The sequence below is a fragment of the Andrena cerasifolii genome, chromosome 1, assembly GCF_050908995.1.
Source record: "Andrena cerasifolii isolate SP2316 chromosome 1, iyAndCera1_principal, whole genome shotgun sequence".
NCBI classification, from domain to species: Eukaryota; Metazoa; Arthropoda; class Insecta; order Hymenoptera; family Andrenidae; genus Andrena; species Andrena cerasifolii.
Window position 1 is genome coordinate 27,937,617 of NC_135118.1, and position 20,190 is coordinate 27,957,806.

The 20,190-nt window shown below is 46.1% G+C and overlaps 1 protein-coding gene and 1 long non-coding RNA gene across 7 annotated transcripts in view; one reads left to right on the top strand and one right to left on the bottom strand.

Moving 5' to 3' along the window:
* Positions 1-20,190, top strand: part of Shrm (shroom) — a 183,598-nt gene that overhangs the window by 125,504 nt on the left and 37,904 nt on the right. The window lies entirely within an intron of this gene.
* Positions 96-3,081, bottom strand: LOC143374520 (uncharacterized). Its single transcript, XR_013086680.1, has 2 exons — positions 1,803-3,081; positions 96-488 (listed from the first exon to the last, which is right to left on the bottom strand). It is a non-coding gene; the product is annotated as an uncharacterized LOC143374520 (long non-coding RNA).

The window sequence follows — 20,190 nt, forward strand, 5'->3', positions numbered from 1 at the left end:
TAGCGTAGGGGAGAGGTGCTATGAAAGGGGCAATTTTGTTTAGTGTCTATTTCTGACAATATCATTATAGGTATTTAAAAAAACAAGTACCTATCTACATTAATAGAAAGTATGTTTATTGGCCTTCGATAAAAATATATTGCAAACTCATTAATAATAACAGAAAATAAGGAAATCGATTTTCAAATAAGTCGAAAATGTCCCTTTCACGACTAGGTAAGTAGACACCAGTGTTGCCTTAAGTTATACCTAGGTTATACCTAGACAGGTGGCGGAAAAGAGGCGAATGTTTGTGAATTTTTTTTGAAGAAGCGGAAGCATATATTTTTACAGAACTTTTTGCACTTAAAAGAGCAACGTTTAAAGAACATTTGGTAATTTTTTCGTAGTAAAATATTTAGGTTTATAATAAAGTAACAACCGACATCCAAGAAGCCTTTTTAAAAATTTGGTTTTGCGGTGAGCACTGCCATTCGGAACCAGATTATCTAAAATCAAAAAACAAAAACGATTTCGTTAGTATATTAATGTATCCTCTGATTAACGGAGGGAATTTCCGAAATATTAATTTAAAATAAACTGGCGGCTATTTAAAGTTGAAGTTTAAAGAAAATGTCAGTCATATATAATAATAATTAATAAAGATAATTTCAGTCATATATAATAATAATTAATAGAGATAATTTCAGTCATATATAATAATAATTAATAGAGATAATTTCAGTCATATATAATAATAATTAATAGAGATAATTTCAGTCATATATAATAATAATTAATAGAGATAATTTCAGTCATATATAATAATAATTAATAGAGATAATTTCAGTCATATATAATAATAATTAATAGAGATAATGTCAGTCATATATAATAATAATTAATAGAGATAATGGAGAATCCATTATCAAAGTTGATCGAAAAAAGATGTTTGTCAACGAAGGGTTAATAGCACCCTTACCTACCAATGATAAAACTCCCTATGAAACGTGGCAGCGCAAATTGTCGAGGAAGTCGGTACAAACGCCGTGTCCATAAAGATCGCGGCGGATCTCGGTCCCATCGACAGCGCAGCAGGCGAGCACTGTCGCCGTGGAATTGCGCGGAGCGCCTTTGGTGAATTTATTAAAGCGCGCCGACAAATGAAAGGACGCGCGCGAGATTAATGGACAAAGAGGAGCGTGTGATTCGCGGTTTGTTTTTCCTCGTCTCAGCGGCTGGCCTGTGGCAGCGTTTGCAAGCTCGTGTCCGCGGCAAAATCGAGCTTGCGAAACGATCCAGGGTCGCGGGTATAGGAATAGCGTCCGCGGTACATACGACGGCTATATCGGCGGCATTACCGATGTCCAGAATAGCGAATGACATCAGCCGACAAATGTCGACCGTTTACCTATGCGAGCTGCGAAACGAGGTTTAACGACGTTACTCGACCGTTTGACGATACCATTAGCACTCCCTGCTCGAGAATATTTTGCAAACCTCGGTCGTTTCCCATCGACGCCGTACCCCTCGAGGTATACACATACCTGCGGGTTAGATAAGCGATTGTGGCGGCCAGAAATTGCGACGAACCGGCGCGAGGATCGACCTTCGAGCGGTGCAAATTTAAGTACCTACGCCCGTCAGCGATAAATTCGCAGAGAAAGCGTTTGGATCGCGACGAACTCCGCAAACTGCGCGATAATGCATCGAAGGTCGTCGCGTTTCTTCGAGCGCAATCTTAAGCGCGGAGAAAGTCTTTCTCGGTGTGTATTTCGATCGGGGCATAAGGTGGATGCTGACGTTACTTTAAAAGCGGGTACCTGCTAGTTGATGAGGAATCGTTGCTTCTCGGCCAGCGTGGGTGTCCACCAAGCGGTCGATCCGCGGCGCGAACTTTCCCCGCGGCGGAGGCGCCGCCTTCGACTGCCGCGATAAGAAAAATTATCCGACGAAGAGGTACCATTGCCCTCGTTTTCGCAATCTGTCATTCCGCTCGCGGGAACGGGCGCGATGCGCGAACGCACTTTCTACCCGGCATTTTTCCGCGGAAGTGCACCGATAACCGCCTGCTTGATAAATCGGGGCGACGGACTAGACTTTGCAGCGACCGGCGCGGTTCAAGTACAATCGCGTTTGCCGTTTTCCTGGCGTTTTGTAAATCTTATCGTTCCTTGGCAGCTTTGCGCAGGATATTTTCTAATCTACAGATGCAAGATTGTGCTCGGGGATGCAACCTCTTGCGACCGATCCACGGTGAAATTGGAACCGCGGTCGGGTTTCTGCCTAGACTTCCGCGGAACGCGAAAATCACGGAAAGCCTGACTCGCATTTCGGACGGACGCCGACATTATGCACGGTAGCGACTATTTATACCGGCGCTTTGTGCGACATTTAAGCATTGAATGTCAGCGTAACAGCACGCGTCCGCAAACGTCTCTCTTTGGCTGGATGGAGCGTTAGGCGAATCATAACTCCGCGGCGGCGTCTGCCGCTCGGTGACGAAGGTGAAAAGTGCGAGGCTCCGTTTTGGAAAGTTGCCCGTCCGAAATGGTCCGTCTGCTCTCTTCCGTCTCGGATTCGTCGAATCGCCGCCCGTGGCGCCAGAATAGAATAGGAGTCCAGGCATGGCCGAAGCTTATCCTCTCGAAATACGCTGAGGACTGGCCCGGCGCGACCGAGAAGGACGTTTTGTTTGCTCGCCGGTCGAAATCGTACCTCATCTCGTTTCGGCCCCGTATCGTTCGGGAGAACGTACGATAGAAAGTAACGGTGCCCGGTACATGCGCCTCGCGTTGTATTACTCATCGCGTCGCATGCACCTTTTGCCCAAGAGCGACCATAAAAATCAGGTGAAACCGGCCCGCTTTGGAGCGCGAGCTTGTTCCTTTTCTGCTGCCCCTCCTCCGTCCTCGTCTTTCTTCTCCCATCATCCACCGCCGTCCGTGGACCCCGCGATGTTATCGTGCCGACGCGACGCTCCGTCCCCGTGAATTCCATTCGTCATCGAGAGATCCTGGACGCGATCCTCGCACACGCGACCGTTCGCAATCACGCGGGATAAGTGGAAGTCCTTAGTTTGATTGGTTCGGCTCGCAGCATTTCACCCGATCAATCAAAACCGGGGCTCTCCGACGCACAGTGGTCTAATTCGCCAAAAGGCTGGCCAAAATGCAACTTTCAAAGTATAAAACAGCGTTTTGCTACTATGGCACATTTGTTGTATACGTTGCAATGTAACAAATACTGTTTGAAAAATTAGAATACAGTAATCAGTTATTATTATATAAACCTTCAAAGTTGGCTTAATTTCTTGGTCCTTAATGTCTTGATATTTCTATCATTTTTAATGTATCACGCAAAGTTTCATTGAAGGAATTCATTTGTGAGATGTTTTACCATTAAAATATGTGTTATAAACATTAAATTTGCATAGCAGCAGTCGAAAATATTTGTACATTTACCCGTGTATTTCCCTTCCCAATGTATTGTACATCTTAGTCCTCCCTTAATAAAGAACGAGGGAAAAAGTAATGTTGTACGCTTTTATACGCAAAGAGAAGAAATTCTTCATTTCAGGTACACTGCCTAGAAGGATATGCAACTGAGAAATTTTGCTATAATTTGCTACCCTATAAGATATTTACATTTAAAGTGCTTAAGAGAGTCTTCTACAGTTATAGACAATTTTTTGCATTCTCCGGAATTTTTTTATAACGAAACTATGAAACTTCTTCCATTGACGTTTTTTTTACACGTATTTGTTCATTTTTCAACAATACTTACAAATTTTTACAATGAGAAATAATCAAAATTGGTGGCAGTACAGAGCCTCGTACGCAAAAGGGTGTACCGAAAGGATATTCTCATTGCTCTCATAAAATCTCGAGATCTACTTAACCGATTTCATTCAAATTTGGTGTGCATCTTCAATACACATGTTGCAGCCCGTACTAGAATGAAGTCAAGATTATTATTTCTACTTTTCTTTACTCTAGAAATGTTAACAAAAATTTCGAAAATTGGTATTTCAACTTCAAAATACCACTTTTCTAATTGTCAATGTTTAATGAAAACAATTTTTCTAAGCAAAAAATATGCCATTTATCGCCTATTCGAGCGAAAACAGAGAAATCATCTCTTTTGACGAAAGAAATACGTAAAAAACAATATTTATGCAAGTGGTATTACATCCTCCATTATGAATTTTATATTTTCGATGACACATTTGATATCAGCGACCACGAAAACTCTAAAGTACTAGGTGTCTGTTAAATTTTATATTTTTTTCAGGTACTCAACCACCATTTGTTTTCTTTTTGCAATTTTGACTTCAGATTCTGAATCAGCGATCTCGAAAACCCTTGTATACCAATTTTTGTACAAATCGGAAGATGCCTTCATATTTTGGCCAGCTTTTTGGCGAATTAGACCACTGTGCGACGTCTCCGGCGATGCTCTCTCTCCCCCCCCTCTCTCTCTCTCTCTCTCTCTCTCTCTCTCTCTTCTTCGTCCCCCGTTCGGGCAGCCGAAAATCGTCCGCGGGAGGATGTCGATCGATCGTGCGCGGAGATCGCGACGAGGAATCACAGCTTATTTTCCGATCGATCGTGCACGAAGAAGAGAGGAGAAAGAGAGGATCGGTAGGGGAGGTTGAGGGGTGAGAGGGTCTCGGGCAAGTATTCAGGCACGTTGTGCGTCAAACTCACTTACCTACGACAATCGCCCGAGGCTGTGCCGGTTTTCTGTCTTGGGACGAGCGGGTCCGGTCGATCCTGGCGGGCAGACCTGTTATTACACGGGAATGCGAAAAAGGAGGACCGGACCTTCGCAGATCGAGGAAACTGTTAAAAGTGTACGGCCGCAGCTGAACACGCCTGACCGCCCTTCGCCTCTAATAAACGTGGCTAACGTACCGAGGAAGAGCAGACGTGCCACGTATATAGAAAAGAGTCCGCGCGCTGGTACGTGGACGAGATGTCGATGGAAACTTTATGACGGAAGCCTGCTCCGCGATCGGTTTCTCAGAAGTAGGTGTATAACGATCCCTGGATCCCATGTGGCACGTGCGCCGGACTAATCGATCCGAAAGTCTTGAAAGCACGCAGAGAACCCTAAACGTCAATGGAGACCTTCGAGAGTTCACGCTTTCTTCAGAAACAGATTCCTCATAATCGTGATTTAACCCGTCGAAAGCAGCCAGAGGACACCCATACGCGGTACCAAATTGATTTGGAGAAAGCTGGTCAAAACACTGGTCCTATTACAGCTGACTTCCTAATAACGGTCTGGGACCGGGATAGTGGTGAAGAAACCTTCCAGTTTCTTAAGATTCCAGCACATTCAGCTGGTACGAGATAACTCAACGACCTGTCCATGCGCCGCTGGAACCCCACCGCCTCCGATCCTCCCTTAACTCAACCCCCCCTCAGTGTCGACGCGCGTAATCTCGCATCGCGCAAACGCATTGTCGAAGATCGGAGATTACGGGACGCGCGTTTATAAATCGCGTGGCGAGTGCACCAATACGGACGCCGCGCCGCGCGCCCGGACTCTGTCCGCGGAGATTTAATCGCGGCCCGAATGAATACTTGGGCCATGTTTATTACGCGAAAAGGATAATCACGTAGCCGGTTACAGATCGACGTGAATGACGTTTACACAGCGTCCTCGCGGGCCCGCGGACGCGCCGCGCCGCGCCGGCGTCCTTTAAGCTATAAACTCTCGCTTCGTAACTTCGGCAGTTGTAACGTATAAATTACAGCATCCGCGGCTACGGCTTTTGACCACCGCGGTCGTAATTTAAAAACGTTGTCCTCCTAGGAGGACGAGTTACGGCTGCAGATGTTGCAACCCGCGAATCACCGGCTGCACCGTGTAATAATCTTCGAGCCAACCGCCCATTTAGGAATTAATTCGTACAACATGCCGTGCGTCGCTCGGTAAACACGATACAAAGTAGTCTTGCGCTTTTATCGAGGTGGCGGAAAATTATTGCGCCTGGTGGCATTTCCATCGCGTGCTCCAGGGTTAGGGGGAAACGTATGTAATTTCGCAGGAGTTCTCCAAAATCACAGGTATTGCTTGCTCGCGCTGCAGGTTGAGTGATATATAGGGTGGTACGTGTTTCTTATTTGCAGTGGGTAGGTACGTCAGCTCCCACTTTAGCTGACAATGATCTGCAGTCGAGATTAGATAAATCGGGAGGAGTATACACGGTGTACGAGAACTAGTGTTGTTAAAATGAGCCGTGAGCTTCAAGAGCTCGAGTCGCGGTTCAAACTCTAAAAGCTCGAACCTTTAAGGCTCGAACCCTGTAGCCGTGAGAGCTCTAGCCTTTAAAGCTCGAGTCGTATAAATTGTATGTAGTGAAGTGAATATGTACAAAGCTCGAGTTTTGGAAGCCTTAAAACTTAATGTAGAGGTTCTAAGTCTTACACTCCAAGCTTTTAAAGTCTTAACTCAAGCTTAATAATGCTATTCAATTAAACTGATTTGCAATAAAGCTATGATAAAACTTTGTCATACAACTTAAAAATAACGACACAACCACTATTATATTAATTTCAGTTTGTTATGAGCTTTTTTTTATAACATTTATAATGTTTCTGCTCACTATATTCTTTCTTTAAACGTTCCTCCACACAAAACTAAATGAAAATCGGTTAAATCGCCAACATTTTATGTTCAGAAACGTTCAAGCCAAGAATGTAGTGAGCAGGAACGCTACAAATGTTATGAGAAGATCAGATAATATACTAAAATTTATATTATAGTGATTGCGTTGTTCTTTTTGTGTTTTATCATAATTTTATCAAAGAGTTTTGTTACAAATGACTACACTTACAAAAAAAATACTATTGTATAGTTTTGTACTTTTATTGTATTATTAAAACACGGATCCAACAAATTGGTGGAACCATCAAAAAGCATCTTTCTCCGTGTTTAATTTTAACGTTTTACAATAGTGGTTGCACAAAATAAGATATAATATCAAGGACTTGGAGTTAACTTCATTACTATTAAACACAAGAGCCTTCAGCTTCGAGGCTTGAGCCTCAATGCTTGAACTTCGAACTTCGAGAGCTCGAGCTTCGTATGATATTAGCCTTAAAGGCTGAGTCATTAAGGTTAAGGCTTAAAGCTTTGAAGACTCGAGCTTTATACAACACTAACGAGAACTGTAGCAGGCAGTACTCGTCGCAACAAGCAAAACAGGCCCCTGATGTCTTGTTTACGAAGCAGTGTTCCCTGTTTATTTTCACGAGCGCTCCTAAAGTTTGGCAACAACTTTTTCGCACTTTCTGCACACCCTAACCCGACGAGTTGCTTTAATTGAATTTCCAGTAACCGACGCGTCGGCTGGCGTAACAGCGATTCTAGGACGTTTACTCGTTTCTTTGTCTGTTAGCGGCGCCCGACCTCGATTAAATTCACTGCACCAGCGATAAACGGTTGCTCGGGAAGGACGTTGCTCGCCGAACATAATTTCCAACTTTTCCACGCTGTCTTCTTGCTTTAAATCTACTCGTGTGATCTTAATAAATCGTAACACGCAAATGGTCACCGTCCATATTTGCAATTACCTTCAACGGCCATTATAAATTTATACTGTAGATTCTTCTCTAATTTACCAAAGTTTGAGAACGCCTAATATAGACAGGGCACGTGTATCTTAGCACATTATCGGATCACGTAACATCGCGATAAAAGAAACAAATGCTTTTAGATGTAATGCATACATGCAGGTCAAGGATTATTCCATGTTCTCGGTCCTGGTAGATATCTACGTATCTATGTACATTTAAATTAAGTATATACTCGTGCATTCTGAGGTGCACCAGTCTACGCAGTCTGTCACCAAAGCCACTGAAAATTCCGTGTAACTTTTCCCCTATACTTGGTAAAAATTGCCCACAGTCAGTGTCAAGTTTACATTGGAAGCGTTACCTCGTTGTAATTTTCTTTCGCTCTGCTGCAAGTGCACTCCCGCTTAGACGGGCACCCTCGTGCTCGGAACAGCCGCGGTGAAACGAAAGGGGACCCAGAAAAGGTCGAATCACACGTCTCTGGGTTTATTAGCCGTTCTCCAGACATCAAATTAAACCGGTTCCCTGGGGCAGATATACGTCTCGTGCTGTTTCCACCGCAGCACGGTAGTGCCAGCCGGGACCTATCAACATCATTTAATGTGATTCAGGGGTGCGAGCATCAGCGTTCCCCGCACTATTTACATGCGTACAGTTTGCCGGTTCAGATCATAGGGGAAGATAATGAGACACGTTGACCTGTCGCCGTGTTCGTCCCCCGAGCGGGCCCCTCGCCCTCGCTCGGTCGCCGTCGGCTTCGCTCGTGGCAGCCGTCCTCCTCGCGCTCACCCCCACCAGCTCTAGCTGCCTCTCGCTCGCTCGCTCAACCCCACCCTTGCCGCGGCGTCGACGATCCGCGACCCGTGCTCCCCCAGTCATTCCGTTGACAGCGTCCGCGGTGCTCGCATCGGAACGACCTCTCCGGCGACATTTCATGACAGCTGTCATCAACCGAGACGGTTCCGTGAACGTACATACGTCGCTCGGGCTGCTCGCGAACAGTGCCGCGCTACTTCTGTCTCTGTCCCTTTCGCTCCGTGACCGTAATCGTAACGTGCTTGCGCGAAGGATGTTGACAAATGTGTGATCGGTTTCGCGGTGCCGGGACACGGGAGGCAGAAACACGGGCAAGTGGTATTTTCGAGGGGATACGATGGTCTGAGGTGTTTCCACGCGGCGGCACGACGAAACGGCTGATGGACAGATGTTGAATCTGAGCATTTACAACATCGTGGGCAGCATCAGCACGATGGTCTTCGGGAGCAATAAATTTCGGATACGGAGGTACGAGGATTTGAATAATGCTTCGGAGCGCCGGCTACTTTTTCATTCCAATTCCCGGGGACCGTTATTTAGAAACGCGTGCCTGACAGAGCCCGGTCATTAACAATTTGTCCCACACGGTATTCGAGGCCCGTAGAAGTTCTATCGTAGGAGTGGGTGGGTGGGGACTGTTTTATATTACGCTTAGTTTTACCCATTAGCGTCTTGTAGCTTGCTAGAATATTAATAGATTTCCAGTGACAAGATAATTTATCAAGGAGATGAAAGTTTCAAGAAAAATTTGACCGTTAATCCGTTATGTGAATAGGCGTGATTCTCTTTTAAACTATCGGAGGCTCGAAAGGAATTGAAATATGATATTCAATATATTGCGAGATTGCGCCACCTTGTCGCGTGTTCTTTTTTTTTTAAATGATTTAGTGGATATTCCCATGAATATACATAGCGTTTATCATATTATTTTCGGTATTCCTGTTACGGAGTATCGAATTTAACCTTAGCATAGGAATATCGCCGGTAAACAACGGAAGAGCATTCCTCTATTATACTGGGTGTCTCGTAATTTCCGATACCACCTATATAACTAAGAAAATACAACAAAGGCCAGAAACTTTTATTCAGGAAAGAATTTCGATCATTACCTACGTTGATTCTGTAGTTTCGCTTATATAGAAAGCAGCATTCGTTCTCCTTCGCGTACAACTTTATCATTACGTTTCGTACTTATTGCCTTCGAATTGATAGGTTATCGAGTTACGTATCGCCAGGGCTAATCGATAATGTCGAGTTACCCCGGTGGCGATCGCCGGCTTAGCAATCTAAAATTTTACACTCCACTTCTGCGGCGCGGCGGTTTCGAAAACCGCGGTCGACCGCTTTGCGCAACCCCCGCCAGCGCTGGCGCGTCCCCGGGACTCGAAAGAAACGAAATTCGGTCGATACGCTTAGGAGACCCGAGGGGGGAGGTAGAGAATGTAAAGCGTAAGGTGCACATAGGAAGCGGGTTTCGGTTCATTGAAGCGCAATTGACGGGTATCGAGTGGCCCGTTGCTTCCTCTCTCATTATCTACGAAAGCATATCGCGGTTGAGGAATGTCGAAAGGGGCATATACGGGGTGTCCCGCCGGGCGATGTCGAAAGATAACGCGACACTCGCGCGTTACCCGTGACACTAATTTTCACCTGCTGGGAAAAAAAAGATACGCGCCCTCTCCACGCGGAGGTTCTATCGGAATATTTGCTCGTACACGTTGTGCGATAAATAGAAAGTTTATCTGTCGACGAGCTTCCCGTTTGACAGTGATGGATGACCGCGTAGCAAGTTGTTTTTTTTTTAATCGCGAACGATGATACGCATTCGCCGCGTTGCAAGCGGAAACGGCAAGTGACGAAATTGGCGAAACGGTCCCAGGCACCTTCGTCTTGAGATTTCGCAGGGGGTCTCGTGCGTGGCGAATGGCCGTCGGGAGAAATTATCGGACGTCCGACTCTGATCGACGATTTCTTCGCTCCGAGTGTTCGCGAGCGGCGATCGAAAGTAGAGTCATCGAAAAAATATTCAATGTTTTCCCCGAGCACCGGATGGCACTCCGAAAAGGAACAGCCACGACTAACGCAGTATGCATGATACTGCGACGAACGTCGAGGTGTGCTTAAAAGCTTCGCGGCTACTTATTCTTAGAGAACGCCCAATACACCGGAGAATCGTCTATTTGCCGAGCCTGCCTATCGAAAAGTAATACGTCGAGCGTTCCTTCGCGCGCGGCTGCGTGGAAAACTACTTTTTCCCCTCGACAGTGTCCATCAAGGTGGCGGACAAGCGAAATTACCCCGGCGGCGCGCGTACACCGCCGGCCGCTCGAATTCTATTTTACCGTCGACGACAATCCACGCCTAAAAACGCGAACGCGCGCTGGCTGGCGTGTCTGGCTTTCCGCGTGTGCTCGTTTTAATTAACCCATCCGCCGGGCGCGTACACTCGATACGGTCCGCGGGTATAGGTATAGGTCGGCCAGTTTCAGGGGAATCGGCTTACGTAGCCTAAGAAGTAACCGAGCGAGTGAAGCCTGGGAACTTATCCGCTCGATACGGCCGCAAGAAGCAGAAAGAACGGCGAGCCGACGAGAGCGGTGTCTCTCGGCTCTCGTTCGCCCGCTCCTATCTTATTCTATTTGTCTTGCCTCGTGATCCTCGTCGCGGCGAGCAAGGACGCTTTATTTATCGGGCGACGATCGAGATTCATCGCCGAGTTATTGACGGTTCGCGGTCGAAACGCGAATGTGTACGTGCCCTATTATATTCGTCGTATTCAATAACGGCGTGGTTGTTGCTTCCTCTTGTATACTCCTCCTTCTTTCTCCCTTTCTCTTCCTTTCTCCCGTGCACGCGCGCGCTCTCTCTCTCTCTACCCCAATCACTTCCCGCAGCTACATTGCACGTACTCCGCGGTGGGTTGTTATTTAACTGCTGGATCAAACGGACATTTAACCGGTTAATTTAACGTTTACACGTTACGATGCGACAGCCGTACTTATTTCCGCTTCTCGCCGCTCCAGCGTGCGGTGTTCGCGTATCAACTCGTCGTGGCGCGTTTTAAACGTGTAACTCAAACGCGCTTATCTGGCCATTCTCTCTTTTTTTTCTGTCGCGATCGTTTTGCTCGTTCCGAATCATACACCGAGGGGCAATTAAGGGAACTTTATGCACGCTTCCATTTCGTCCACTCTCCCGCCGGGGTACGCGCTGCGGCCTGAAATGCGGCAAGAAAGGTGAAATGTCAATGTTGCGGCGCTTCGTTCAAATTGCTACGTCCTTTCTAAACTTCTCTCTCCTCCTGTCTTTCGCGAGCGTACACTAGGCGCTGATTTTGTCAAGTGTAGGTACTTGCATACATTTGCCAGTGCTAGTTCAATTTTCATGTGAAACTTTCCTCTGGGAAACCTTTTTTCTAGGAAAATTTATATGGATCGAAAGCACGTATCGAATAACGTGCAAAAATAACGAATTTGAGTTTAGGAAGATATTCGTTGAAAAGTTATGAGGCGAAAAAGTTGCAGAATTTTCACATATTTTCTAACCTTTATTGTGAGAGTTACGGTGGTTGTTGCATATGATTCGTTGTTGGAGGTTGAAGGGGTTGGAGTATGTAGTTTCTTTGTTTTTTGAAATGGTTACATTGAGGGATTTCGACAGCATAAACTGCTTAGGGTGTTTCGAAAATACTTTAAAATACTTTTTTTAGATTTCGAACAGAATTGTCTTTTTATGTTATATATTTAAATACTGCACTCCCTCCCCTCTGTACAGTATTTCCGTTGACTTGCTCCGAAACAACGCATTCCACTTTCTAATTTGTCCAGGGTGATATTAGTATAGCGCAGGGCGCGTAAAGCATGATAGCGAACCGATGTGAGTTTAGGATAACCTAAAATAATTTTTTCCCTAGGAAAAGTAAGGAGAGGGTGCGTTTTTAGTATCTGAGGGTCTGTGATTACACTCACCAATGCGACTGTGCCAGGCCCGTGGCCTACGTTGTATAGTATTGGTTAAAAATAAAAGTATCCATTGAAATTAAAGCATAATAGTTGGTCACATTAGGGGTTAGAATATACATACGTCAAAATTTCACAGTCCTTTTTACTTAATAACTTTTTACTGAACAGGTTCCTAAACTCAAAATTGTTATTCTTGCATGTTGTTTGCTACGTGCTTTCTGTCCACATAAATTTTCGGTGAAAAAAAAATTTCCCAGAGGAAAAGTTTACCCCAATTTTCAACATATTTCGAGTAGAAAGGTGGCGTGACACGATTTTATTGAGAAATCTTTGTCAACAAAATGGTGCTTTAAAAGAAGATAACACATGCTTGGATATTTTCAGCGCTCGTCAGAATAATATTTGAAAATGTAGCTAGTATCCCTTCATTCTACAGATCTTCCAACGATTTTCCCAGAAAGTCCCCTTTTTCTCACGTTCCAGTTTGACGATCGGAAGAGGGAAAACTTCGTGCAGGCCAATGGTGCCCTTTCGGATCAAACTATTCCCCATTTCTATCTCTCAATCAGCGCTCTGGCGTCTAGGAGAGTTTACTCCCGACGTCCCTGCCACGTCCGTATCACCGATCGCCTTCCTCGTGGCTCGGCGGGCAACATTATCGACGCTCAATTACCGTGCTACGAACCTCTAATTGCGCTCACCTTGCTCGGCTTAATACGTATCCGCCTACCGATCTGGTTTCGCTCAATCGGAGCCACCGACGCGCGCGGCCGATCGGTCCAATTAATAACAATTAGAATCGGCCGGATGGAGCCGCGGCATCTCTCTTGGGAGCGTCTCTGCTTTTCCGTTTCTCTCCTTGCGACACGGCCCGTTGTGTCGGACATAATGGACCCGTTGTTCTCTCACGAGCGAGTCGGCTTCGACGGCGCCGCAGCGCGCCCCGTTCTGCACAGATAAATCGACTCTGCGCGTCCTCCTCGCGGTACAAGCTCGCAACGCCGGGCGGGCAGGTGTGACGACGAGATTGAAGATTTATTTCGAATCCCCTCGCGCGTTAAATTAATTCGCCGGTGCCTGTATCGTTCCAGTGGGGATTACTAGTTAACACCCGAGTCGTTACCCATATAAGTTCCTAACGCTGACATATCAATCACACTGCGATCACAGATAATCAACTATCTCTCTTAACTGAGATAGAAATCAAAGCAGCAGCTAGGACTCTGGGTGTCGACAAAAGATCACGGCTTTGATAGTTTCTGATGTTGGACAGGCTCTATGCGTGTGTGTAACTTGTACCGAACTGCTGAGTGATTACAGTAGCGTGGACGTTCTAACGCTGCCTCTATTGCTATACTTAGATTGAAAATGAGAGTTTAAATTGGGAGTGAGAATCAATCTTCTTGAAGTATGGTCTGTGTCTATGGTATGTAGCCCGAGTGCGTGCTCTCGAGTGTAGTTAATTTTATCACATCAATGATTAATTCATCCTCCCCACTGGAAACGTTCGATTCGAGTAATTCGAGATACCGCAATATCGCCTTCGACGCTGCAGAAAAACAATATTATCCGTTCATTAGATCCTCTTAGCAACTGCGCAGGCGGGTACGTCATCAGACAGACTCCACCTCTCGATTCGCCGTGCAGCTACGTTCATCGTTCCCCGGCTTTCCATCGGAACCACCCGGAGCCTTCGAAACGAGACGAGGCATCGCGGCGATTAGAGACTCCAGTCAATTAATCCGACATCCTTCCGAGAGTACAAGCCCGTCGCGGTGCTTCGAACCGTTTCCAGGAAAGCAGAACGCTTATACAAGAGTTTTCCGCAGGCTGCACGCGGGAAGCATATTTCACGGGGGAATTATTCGTTGGTGGAAAATCGTCCTCGTCGCCGGTGGCTGAAATCAGATAGAACGCGTGGTTAGCGTCCGCGTGCGACGAAACGGTCCGCTATCTCTGCAGCGGGATCGGCCGCGTTGGAGACGAGAAGATTTCCCTTCGAAGTGAATCGAATCAGATAGAACGCGTCGTTAGCATCGCAAACAATGCGTGCGACGAGGCGGCCAGACGCATCCGCTGCTAGACTTTGAGCGCGAGGTCTTTGGAGCCTGGCGTAATGAGCCGTCGCTCGTTTTCTGCCGAGATCACCGCACCGGATCATTACCTTTCACGCCGGGATTCGGCTTGAAAGCGGCGCTCAGCGTATTGGCCGGGCTTTAAAGACGAAATCGCGTGTGCTGGCTGGGATTCCTTTAATTCTTCCAATGCCACGTGTTGCACAGGGATGAATAATATATCTAACGTGTATATGGATTAGATAGCTTACGAGGAAGGCGGCTTTTAATCAAGGAAAACGCGAAAGTCGATACAGGTCTGAGTCGAAGACACGAACTGATTCGATTAGAGGCAGGAGAAGAACAGAAACTGTGGAGATGAAGATCTTTTGTAATTTGTACAGGGTAATTATGTGTAACATGCCACGCTTTACGTAAAATTGTCACCATGTCTTAATTTTGCAATGGAATTTTTTTCGAAGGATAGGTATTATTAGTTGAACATCTTGTGCTACTACTTGCATTTACGAAAATCACAATTGGGGGCTCGAATGCAATAAGGAAAATGCGAAAAAGTATTGTCCAAACGCTAAGAAATATTGAAAAATTAAATGTTAAACTGTATTTTAAAAAATATAGCTTTGTAAAGCTCGTCACGATACACATTTTTTAAATTTACGAGTTTGTTAACTTATGTTTTGTGCATACATGTTACGGCTTCGCTAGAGTTTTCTGAAGTTATGTTTTAAGTCTTATAACGATCCCTTAATATTTACTCATAAATTATCGCAATTTATGTTTAAAGAAATAATGATTTTGGACGATGAAAACATTTTTGTTTATAATTTTTAGCTCGAATAGTAATGCTCCGATAAACAAACTGTAAATAGAAAAAACATGTGTCGTGACGAGCTTTACAACGCTATATTTTTAAAAATACAGTTTCACATTTAATTTTCCAATATTTCTTAGCGTTTGTACAATAATTTTTCCCATTTTCAAGCGCTAGCCCCCTTATTGCATCCGAGCCCTCAATTGTAATATTTACCACCCTTAAAAAATTGAAACTAAAAACCTTACTTTCTTGCAGAGTTCGGCGTCTCTCTCAGTGCGTCATCTCTCCCGTAATTACCCTAAACTCATTGATTAAATTAATCCTTATCTCCATTTTGATCCTATCCATATCCGTTTCGTTTGTCTATTAATTGACTTCTCGTATCGCAATCGTCCCCTTGGCCACCATTTTAAGGATTCTAGGGGCACCTAGCCGGCTAATTAATTGGCTTCAGTCTAGCACGCGATCTTTTTCGACCGCTTAATTCTGCTTTGGCGAGCGTTTCTCCAATTACGCCGAGAAACCCGCTAGAATCGAACGGATGATCGAGCTGATCCTATCGGTCCCGGTTATCCTGTCGCCCCGCGTCACCAGCTGTCCCGCGGAATCGATCGCGCGTCTCGAACGCCGAGCTAATATTGGCAGGGCGAGTGACACGGGGTTCACCGACACGGACACGCGGCGACGATGAACGGCCACGGGGAATGTAAATGCCGCGGAGCATTTTATCGGCCGCCTCGCGTACTTGCCGCTTATCGGCTAGAATGCTTTCCATAGGCCACGAGGAATTCGGGGCACGTGCCTGTTCCCGTCAGTCACCGATAAACACGCGCCGATCTCTTTTGCATTTCCCTCTTCTCGATTGCCACGCGTAGGTAATAGCTGTCCATTCATTATTCCCGAGGTACTTTCCACGCCGCGTAAACCCACGCTTCAACCTGCTACCTGGATTACTTCTCGATGAAAAACACGTCCCCTGCTCGAGTGCACCGGATGCATGTCCTGACGGAATATCGCTCTGAATTATAGCTCGGTGCTCGTTCAGCGCGTCGATAGATCAGCGAACGTCTGATCCCTTGGAGGTGGATGCAACGCTGGCGAAATGTCAAAGTAGAACTCCAAGGCAAGCTTTACAGAGGGAAGTCTCGAGAAGCATAGCCTGCGTCGCGGAAGCTTTAAATACCACATCTCCGTGCTCGATCATTTGTTCTTATTTTGGAATGTGTTTACTGCGTAACCTTGAACGATATTGCGCAAGAAAATTTCGAATAGAGCTACGCAGGATTAGCGGGCTCCAAACCTCCGGGTCGAAGGAAATAACTGTACACAATCCGCGATAAGGACGATGATCCCGGTCATAACAGAGAAATAACACGGGGCACATTCTAACTATTTCCGAGTAAAAGAAACGTCCGCTGTAAGTGGAGATAGAGACCCGATGGTTACGAAGTTACGATATCGATGCCCGACCATCTGTTTACCGTGCTGGCGGCGAAGGCGCGTGGGCGTGCATCTGGCCGGAGCTAAATCAAGGATGCGCTGAAAAATCGCCTTCTGGACGGCATTTGCGATGTCCATGCGCGAAATAAAACGGCGCGAGGCGTGCAGCCGGGTTGAAGGGAGAAGTTGATGCCGCGCCGCGTATCGGCAACCGGACGTGGAGCGCGCAGATAGAGACGTCCCGCGATTTACGGCCCGTAGCCTCCGCGCCGGAGCGTCCTATGACTTCCCGCTTGATTTATGGAAGCTCCGGGGGCCGGCGATCCACGATCCCGCGAGCGGTAATCGATTCAGCACGGGGTAGATCGTGCCGGAAAAGCCGACGCGTCGGATCCCCTCGAGGAGAGAGCGGAATCGCGCCGTCCCTCAAACGCCTAAGAAGACGCGAGTCGATGATTAATTGCACACCCGTAATTAGAGGATTTCACGCGACTTTGGGCCGGTTTCGCGCGACCTCTGCCATGGATACAGCGACGCGGAAAAATCGGTTTAACCTGAACCTCCTCGTCGAAGCATGAGTCAGAAGATGGATGATGTGGGTGGTTTTAAGGGTGAATAATGGTGTTTTAATTATATTGATTAGCTGGCAACGGACCGCGTTTGGGAAACGTCCGAGGTGAGACTCGGGTGCTTGGGTAGAGGAGACCGGGAGTAGTTGACTAACGAGGTTAGTTGACTAATTCCCTTTAATTGTTGCATTGTGTTATAAATTATGCTGCGATTCGCGATATTGAAGCATATGGAATGACCAGCTTGCCATTTAATGTGTCGCCGTGACGAAAACTTGCGGGTTCTATCAGTGAGAGTGAAAAATCTAAAAAGGTCGGCGGGAAGTAGATATTTTTCTTTCGACTATTTATGAATTTTTGTCCACTAAGTATTGCTTGATGTTTTTTCATGAATATTTCGTGAAAACGTGATACATTCGCTATAAGTTAGGGGATTTTATTTTATCCGGTGTGTGGAGGTTTTGTACGTACGACCCTTAACACGTTGACAATGTCGGACGGGGTTACTTGACTAAAAAGGGAACATCCCGAACCCGGAAATTCAAAAAATTCTGAAACTCTGTGAATATGTAGGGAATTTCCTCTTGATTACAATGCAATTTTAGTTTGCTGCCCAAATTCAGTCTAAGGGGGTGTAATTGACCCCTGAATATCCGATTATTTTCCGATTTTCTGTCATAACTCGTGAACTGTAAAATATTTTTTTTTACCAAATGATAGACCTGATTAAAAGAAGTAACTTTTGTCTTGAAACTTTTTCTCTATCTCTTACAGTTCGCGAGTTATAACAGAAAATCGGAAAATAGCCAAATTTTCAGGGGTTAATTTCAGCCCCTTCGAGTGAATTTGGGCAGCAAACAAAAATTGCGTTCGAATCAGGAGGAAATTCCCTATATATTCATAAATGTTTCAGAATTTTTTTAACTTTCGGGTTCGGGATCTTCCCTTGTAAGCATAGGAATACCACTAAAAATTTCACTTTTTATCCTCAAGATGCAGTCGAGGCAAAGAGTTTAGCTGCTCAAATCCACTTCCCCCACCACAAATCCCTCCAAACTCACCCCTACCAGTTTTAAGTGATTAGTAGGGCCTACTGGAATACGTTATTGCTTCCAACTCAATTTCGAAAAAAAATGTGGGTTCGCAGGGTCCGTGTTGATCATTGAGTCCGTGTGAATCTAAACGATCTTTTAGGAGCATAGAAATTTATCAACTCGAGGAGTTGGGGGCGATTTATTTATTAAAAATAAATTACCGAAACTACCCCCTTGCACATGTTTCGAATTTCTTTGACAACAAATTTTAGAGCGCTCCAAATTTCTATTCTGTGAAACGTACTTACATACCTACCACACATACTTAGAATGAAGACCTTTCAATCACCTGTACATATCCACCCACGTTTTTACCAGTGTCACCTCGCGTAAGGACTAATTCCTCGTTGATTGAGACTAATACCAGCTCGGTCGCGTAAAACAGCCCGCCGAGCGGATAATCGTAAACGATACCACGCGAAGGACACTCGGCCAGATGATTATCAGTACACTGGTCACGATCTGTTCCGTTGCCGGTGAACCTATCGGAATCCAAAGGCACTTTACCTTGAAGCGAGCGCGGCGTGCGCGCGGTAGCCGACTCGTAGGCGGAAGAACAACAAGCCCCTTTGTTTAGGCGAAGCTCTCTGGAACGAAGCTTCTGGGAAATCGGTCTGCCCCGTGGCTCCTAGCGATCATCGCGGCCTCTCGTTTTGTCATTACCGCGGAATGCCGGGCGAGAATCATTTTACGGCGTGGTAATTGCCCCGGCGAAATTGAGTTCTCGGACGAGATGGAATTAATCGAGAACGAGTCGCCGACACAGGGGCGGTGACACTTCTGTCTTCCCGCGCCTCTCTCACCCCCCGCGGCTCCCTTTCGTCGCGTCTCCTTCTTCATTTCTCTCCCCCTCTCGACTTCCGCCCCCCAGGCGTTCACAGGAAGCAGCCTCGATATAAATTCGTTTATTGCGCTGTAATTGTACGATTTGCCCTTTAATGGCCGATGCTACGCGATAACGGCCGATACGAAAGTTTTATTTAGTAGTCCCGGAGAACCTCGAGCGGTCATTTAAGTTGGCTGACGAGTCCGCCGGGTGGCTTTTACGATTCGTCCTGATCGTTCTCCGGCGACTTAACGCCGCGAGCATCCTGTTAAAACATAATGGACGCTGCGACGCGAGTCAGGAGTCACTTGATTATCGACATTTTTTTGCGCAGCTCTTGAATAGCTCTCGTTTGGCAATTTAATCGGTTTTTAGCTGTGGAAAGAATGCGGGCCGATTCGACTGGTTGGAAACAGATAAAATAGGAACAAAGCTATCCTCTTGTTTAGATACCCAACGCGGTGGTCTCAGATACTGCTTCGCTGCCGATTAGAGTTTCACTCCATTTAGACGGTCGGAGCGCGCTATTCTTTCCAAGACGGTGTCCCCGCGGTAACGTTACGAGGCCAAACGGACCTTTAACACCACGAACCGGGACTTTTAAGGCGTTGAACACTATGCCCTTTCGCATTTCAACCGTTAGCTGCATCGGATTCTTTTTCTCGCCTGATACTGTTCGCTCTCGCTTCCTTCTAGCCGCTCCACCGACTCCATTAACTGCCTTAAAAATCCCCGTTTCCGTTATCCTTTGTCTTCCGACGCCTCGAAATGACTATTTAGTTCCCACCATTCACCTTTTTTTATTTCGCTTCATTACTTTTCCATCCGCGGCGGTTGCCTCGCAATCTCACACCCCCGTCTCTCCTCGCCCTTTTCTCCCCCTCGTGCATTTATAATCGTCGCCTTTTATTACAGCTCCTCGCTGCCGTCTGAATTTCCATTTACATTCGTCAGTTGAAAAATATTCCCGGTAATCTAAATCGTCCGCTGACAGCTCAATCTATCCAAGTTAACGTCCCAGAGCGT